This window comes from Ursus americanus, chromosome X (assembly GCF_024610735.1).
Source record: "Ursus americanus isolate L20-20 chromosome X, mUrsAme1.1.p, whole genome shotgun sequence".
NCBI classification, from domain to species: Eukaryota; Metazoa; Chordata; class Mammalia; order Carnivora; family Ursidae; genus Ursus; species Ursus americanus.
This window is the reverse complement of record NC_142164.1, coordinates 66,072,228-66,079,415: the sequence shown is the minus strand read 5'-3', so window position 1 is coordinate 66,079,415 and position 7,188 is coordinate 66,072,228.

Here is a 7,188-nt window from a genome sequence, read left to right as displayed (position 1 = left end):
CTGACTCACCAAAGTAAAAGGTTACGCCAGCTCCCCCGCCATTTCCCCCTCAGCTGGGGGGTAGGAAGACAGAGGCGGTGAGCCAGCCCATCTTCCTCCATTTTCCTCCGCGGCACCGCAGCCCGAAAAAAGAACCACCTTCTCCGCTCCCACCGCCGCTGGGTCTTTCAGGGTCCTAGAGAGAGCTGGCTTTGGCGGGCTCCCGGCCGGGCGTTCACCAGGTAGTAACACCGCTTCATAGTTTACCAAACGCCCTCCTTCACAAAAGCTGCTTATCTCGTCCTGACAACCTGTCAGGCAGGAGATGCTCTGTTCATCTTATGAGGAAGGAAGCGGGCTCAGGAAAAAAACGGCTCAGCCACGCAGCCAAGAAGTCCACGGTGCAAAACCTCTCAGTGTCGCCAAAATGTTTTTCCTCAGTAGCGCTCCCGGGAGGCCAAATCGATTTTTTAAAGGCGAAGGCCTAGCACTGCCTTTTCGTGCCATTCTGCGGTCGTTTGTCCCTTTCACTCTTGTTCCTCCCAATGTCCCGGTGAGAAAGACAGGGCCGGGGACTGGATGAGCCAATGGCAAGGCCAAGAGGTTGGTGTCAAGGGTCCAGAGTGACCCCAGGCCACCCTGGTCACCCAGGTCACTCGTGTCATTTAAAACAACCTGCAAAGGGGGAACCTTTTGGAACTAAATCCACCTCTCTGTACCCCCCCCCCCCCCCCCCCGCCGAGCTCTACAGTCCTCCCTGCTTACTCTGGGTCTCCAGCTTGCTCGGCAGCACAAGGAGACACATGGCCACCCATCTCCGTTGGACGCTCTAGGGCAAGCTGGTGTTGTTACCATTGTCTCCTGGCCCAAACAGCTCCCTGACACCTGCACATCATTTCCTCACTGTTTGTTTTTAACCCATTCATGGAAGGTGCGGCTTAACCTGGCACAGTTCACTCAGACACCCTAACAAGGAGATGTGGGTTCTGATCCCATCTCTGTCTACCTTTGCCCCTTCCAGATGCAGGCAGCCTCTGCCCCACTTACCTCACAGGCCCAAGAGAGGTGCAGATGAAATCAAATATGTGAACACACTTTGAACAGTTATAAAACGTGGCACAAGAGTGAGGAATAAGAGCGAGCTGTAGGCTGCTGGTAAGCGAGGGGGACAGAGGAGGGGATGCATTTTTTTTTTAATCCAGCGTTTCACAACTGTTTTAACCCCTGCCTCTTCTAACACTTTCTCAATCTATTGTCCATATATCACAACCAGCAAGAGGGTTTGCGAAATACTTTTCTTTGTTTGCTGAAATGACCAGCAAAGGGAGAAAACGATTATGCACCGTGGAAACGGAGAACCAGTTTTTACGTATCTGCTCGCCAGGCCACCTTTGCCAAATGTATACGAACGAATAGTGAGCGAAGTCTTAGATTTCAGCTCCTCGTCCCAAGTGGCAATAAATCCCTCAAAGAGAGTACAACTCCGCAATCCCTGAGGCTAGCCTACTGCTGTGCGATATCACGAAGAGAAATAATGGCTGCTGTGCTATATACTAGGAGACATACCTTCTTTCTAATCCTCACAATCCTCACAACGACAGCCCATGATAACCCCGATTTTGAAATGAGGAAATTGAGGCTGACAGAAGTGATTTCCCAAAGATCACTCAGCCCTAGGGGTGCAGCGAGGCCTGGATTCCAGGTCAGCAGGACTCTGAAGAGCACATCCATCCAGTCCACAGCAGCGCTTCCCCGGGAAGCACGAAGCGCGGTGGACAGAGGAAGGTGGGCAGCAACACCTCGGTGGCAAGCTGCTCTGGGAATAACCCCTCCCCTTTCTCTAGGCTGTTTTGTTTTTAACAAAGCATTGTTTTTTTTTTTTTTAAGATTTTACTAATTTATTTGAGCGAGAGCACAAGTGGGCAGAGCAGCAGAGGGACAGGGAGAAGCAGGCTCCCCACTGAGCAGGGAGCCCAATGCGAGGCTCAATCCCAGGGCTCAATCCCAGAACCCTGGGGTCACAACCTGAGCCAAAGGCAGATGCTTAACGACTGAGCCACCCAGGCACCCCCCCTTCTCTAAGTTTTGAGCAACAATTCCATAGGTTTTGCCCAACAGGCCCTTGGGGGGGGCACATCAGAGACCTGCTGGCTAGGGGGAAACCCCCACTCAGAAACCTCCCCTTCCCGGTGCCCCCACAATCCCTCAACCTGCAGGGAAACACTCCTGCTCCTGATGCCAGGCCCACCTGCTCTCCCCTTCCAGTCGTAGCTGATCATTAATCTTTTTTTCTTTCTTTTTAATTTAAAGATTTATTTATTTTATTTATTTGAGGGGCGGGGAGGAGCAGAGGATGAGTGAGAGAGAGAATCTCCAGCAGGCTCCGTGGAGCCTGACGCGGGGCTTGATCTCAAGACCCCAAGATCATGACCTGAGATGAAATCGAGAGTCAGACTCTTCACCGACTGAGCCACCCGGGCGGCCCTGATCTTTAATCTTTTAAACCCTCTACTCCAGGCTTTTACTTAGGGGCCCCTCCATATTTTTAAGCCAGTCAAAGCCACCCTTGGTCCAAGGCCTTCCTAGACAACTAAAACCAGACCCGGGCCATGAACGCACGAGGCTTGGAGGCCAAGTGCTGGGAGGAGCAGTTGCTGCCTGGACTCTGAGGCCCTTCTTTGCACACTCAGCAGCAGATGCCACCTCTGCTACCCTGGTGCCCTTGGCCCTGGCTCAGAGACATTGAGAGATAAGTCGAATGACCCTTCACCAGCTTTACGTAACCTGTCTTCTCCTTACCTGTCCACCTCCGCCCTGCGTGAGCTCCACCCACCTCCAGCTGCCCAGCACTGGCCCCGACCTTTCTGCTCAGCTCCCAGACCTAGATCTTACCATCCACTACACAGCCCCTCTTGAGGAACACACGTTAACTCAAATTCAACAGCCTTGAGATGAACTCGGTGCACTCCCCACCCCTCTCGCTCCCTCAGAGCTGCTTAGGGTCCCCGGAGCCTGCTTAGCGCTTATCCAGAGAAGCTCCAAGCTCCGCATTGTTTCCGGCTCTTTCCTCCTGACAAAGCAAGCATTCAGTGTTTGCGGAATGAATTACTGAGTGAATGACTCCCATCATGAATCACACTTCTTCATCAGGCAGATTCACAACAATCCAGCCTCTCTCTTTTCATATTCAAACAACTTTACAAAAAAGACAGCCCAGAATCTCTTCACCTTAAAGCAGCAATCATTTCTCTCTCAGACATCCTTTCATCCTATCACTGAAGAGACCACATTTTTACAAAGTGCATTCAATGGAGAGGTCTGCTTTTACAGCTTAGCATATCGTATACTACAGAGTCTGCCTTACAATAATTTTAATGACATTTTAAAAAACATTCTATGTATTTATTTTTTTTGAGCGAGAGCAAGCGTGGGGCCAGGCGGGGGGTGGGGGGGGGCAGAGGGAGACTGAGAATCTCCCACAGCTCTGAGCTGAGCATGGAGCCTGGGGGCTCCATCCCAGGACCCTGAGACCACGACCCAAGCCGAAACCAAGAGTCTGGACGCTTCACCAACTGAGCCACCCAGGCGCCCCTAATTTTAATGACTTTGAATGACGGCAGATTTGTCTAAAATGTTGCTACATAAGAGCGTACTTAGCCAGCTCCAGATTGTGAGCGTTCGTGTTGTTTCCAAATTTTCCCTGTTTGTTCCTGTATTCATTTAACAAAGGAAATTACCTTATTTTCTGTGTGCACATGAAAGATCCCTAGAGGGAGAAAAGTGTGGGGGCGCTTAGAGGCCAGGAGTGGGAAGGAGAGTTTTCACTGAATTCTTTATAGCCCCTTTTGAATTTTGAATCACATGAATATACTGACTATTCAAAAGAAATATACCAAAATCTTACCAAGCAGTGCAGCAGAAACTGGGTGGAGGGACGCCTGGATGGCTCGGTCGGTTAAGCGTCTGCCTTCAGCTCAGGTCTTGATCTCAGGGCCTGGAACCGAGCCCCCCCCCCCCCCCCGCATTGGGCTCCCTGCTCAGTGGGGAGTCTGCCCCTTCCCCTCCGCTTGTGCTCTCTCACTGGCTTTCTCTCTCTCTCTCTCAAATAAATAAATAAAATCTTTAAAAAAAAAACTGGGTGTAGAGGTGGGGTCTACGATCCCAAACTAACTCCTGATATGCTCTCTCCCCAAAGTAGGCATGTTGTACCTTGGGAACCGAGAGGGGAGAGCAGGGTAGAGAGAGCGAGGGTGGGAGTTGGGCTGGTCAGAGACAACTAGGGGCCAAGGCCCAAAAGAGGAAGGGGCACATCTTGTTGGGGAAAGGAGGCTGTATCTACTGGGGTGTGAAAGTGATAGGAAATGAGACTCTCAAGGAAGACAGAAACCGGTGTAGAAAGGGCTCTGGACGCCAGGCTCAGACTTGCTCCCTGAGACCGCGGGAGACTTTGGAGGGTTTAAAACTGGGCAGATGCAAAGAGCTGAGTTTGGCAGCAATCCTCTAGCTGCAGCATGGAGACCAGAAAGGAAGGGAGATCTGCGGGGAGAAGCCTGCTGAAGTCTAGGAGACAGTGACAGTCACCTGAACTAGGGGACGAACCATCCCGGTTTTAGCATTGAACATCCCACGTCCTCAGTCCCTGGAAACAGACATGGTTGGTCACCTTAGCCTGAACCAAGGTCCCAGATGCCACTGTCCCCCAGGGTCTGCCTGCCCTGAGAAGTGATCCAGTGACTCCATGGGATTTTGAAATACCCACCCTGTTCTGCCCTCCCCTCCCCATCCCCCTCCACAGGCACCTCCTCGGAATCACCTGTCCAGGGTCTACTTTCACGAGACTCTAGACCCCCTGACCTCTGGGCATGAAGAGGTTGGTAAGAAAAACATCCCACTTACAATTTCCAGCCTTCTGTCCTTCTACTCCGCTCCACAAGCCTGAGGCTCCTGTCACACTAAACCAGTCCCTGGTGCCAGAGCAAACCTCCTTCTGTGTCTACTGGGCACCACGGCGGGGGGGATCATATTCCCTACCTTTCTGCCTGCTGGAGCCCATCACAAATACCATCTTCCTACAGCTGAATACCAGTCCCATCGAGCAGCTCCCGGGTGTCAGACACTGACTGCCCAAGGAGCTTGACGAACATTACCACTAATCCTCACAGTATAAAGATGATTCGTCCCTTTTTCCAAAGGAGGAAACCGAGACTCAGAGAAGTATCTTGTCCAAGGTCACACAGCTACTAGCAGTCCCCTCTGTCTTCTTTGTAATTCTCTGACAGCCCACATTCTGTACTGATGCCGTGTGCGCTTCTTTGTCTCTCTGCTTGCCCCCCCCCCATCACACACGCACACATAGTTGTCAACCTAGAACAATACCAGGCTTATGGAAGGACCTCAATAAAAAGGTTGTGAATGAAGGACTATTATGTACCTTCTATAGTACCTCTCCTGGTGCTTGGCATTAAATAGGTTCTCCATAAATACTTTGAACTGAACTGAAATTGCAATCCCTAACCCAATAATAGTATGGCAGAAGGGGAAAGATCAGAAGATGATTCGTGATGGCAAAACCTCAGCTATCCAAACCTCTCCAGAAATGAGTCAATCTGAAGGCTGAGGGGGGGGACCTTCGTATCCAGGAAAAAGAATCCTGGGGCTGCTTCTGTCTCTGATCTTCCCTCACTTCCACCATTCTTTCTAGCTCCCCAGTCCCCTCGATCTTCTTTTCCTTCCCCTTTTCTCCTTTCTTTGTTTTTCTGTTGCTCCTTAGAAACTCCTTAGCTTGCCAGCCTATCCCAGATCCCCATTCGTTTTGGTTGGATAAACTAGTTGCGGAATTTTCTAGACGGCCCTTCTTGCCCTTTGTGTCTAGTCCATTTCCCCTCACCGCCACATCCCCTCTTCCAGAAAGCCATCCCTGAACTCCTTGGCTGGTGGGTGCTTCTCTCTTCTGTGCGCCTCACAGTATCCCACAGGCGTCAGTGATTACATCTACCTCACACCCTGGACTGTGAGTTTCTTGAGGTAAGTTAGAATCAAGTCAGCTTTAAATGTTTTACGAATGAAATTGGCAGAAGTATTGCACGGAGCACTGGGTGTTATGAGCAAACAATGAATCATGGAACACTACATCAAAAACTAATGATGTACTGCATGGTGACTAACATAACCTAATTAATAATAATAAAAAAAGAAATAGAAGTTTGCATAATTAAAAAAAAAAAGAAATTGGCAGAACTTTGTGCTTCTCAGCCACCTTCTTTTTTTTGGTACTGCTTATTGTAAGGCAGGTAGGCTTTTTTTGGTTGCTTGGATGAACTGTAACTGGGAAATCCTGAGTGCTGCCTGTTCAGGGTTTGTCTGCTGGCCTACTTCACTTGTTCCTGCTTCTTCTACATTCCCTGGTATCTCTGATACTTGTCCATGTGGCTGTAGAAAACACCAGCTCGGAAGCATGCTCTCTGCTTTGGGGAGAAGAGGGTGGCCAATCAGGGGTTTGGCTCAGGCCTGCCTGTCCATCTTGCTGGAGGAACCAGGAGATCAGATCGCCTTCATTTGTTCCACAAGCATTTACTTGGGTATCTACTCTGTACCTGAGGCCCTGAGCTGGACATTAGGGAGACAGAAATGGAAACCAATCTGTTCTTGCCCTGCCTCCGGTGCCCTGTGTGACATTGAGTCCTTTCTAGGCCTCTTCCGTTTACCCATCTGAAAGTGAAGGAGGGTATAGAGCTCATATTTAGGGGGACGTGGAACTGGCAACACTGTGGATCTTGTCGGTGCTGGAGACTCCAGACCTCCACATCTGCGCTTTCCCCTAGAAGACCCACGCCTGCCTCGCTTACCTCTCTCCCTCCTCTCGTGAAAATTCTGAGCAGACGTGCTCCAATACATCCCACCCTGTATGTGGCCAAGTAGCCCCAATAAGCAGGTTGAGAACCCCAGGTAGCTAGGGAAAGAAAAGCAAGAGGAAGTGGACAAATGGGGTGACGTGCTAGGTGGCCATCTAGGGTACATTGGGGAATGAAAGCCCACCCTTGCAACATACCAAGAAAGTTCCCTAAGCTTAACTCTGAAACATCTTAATCTTTTTTTTTTTAGATTTTATTTATTTATTTATTTATTTATTTATTTATCTATCAGAAAGAGAGCACAAGCAGGGGGAGCAGCAGGCAGAGGGAGAAGCAGGCTCCCACGGAACAGGGAGCC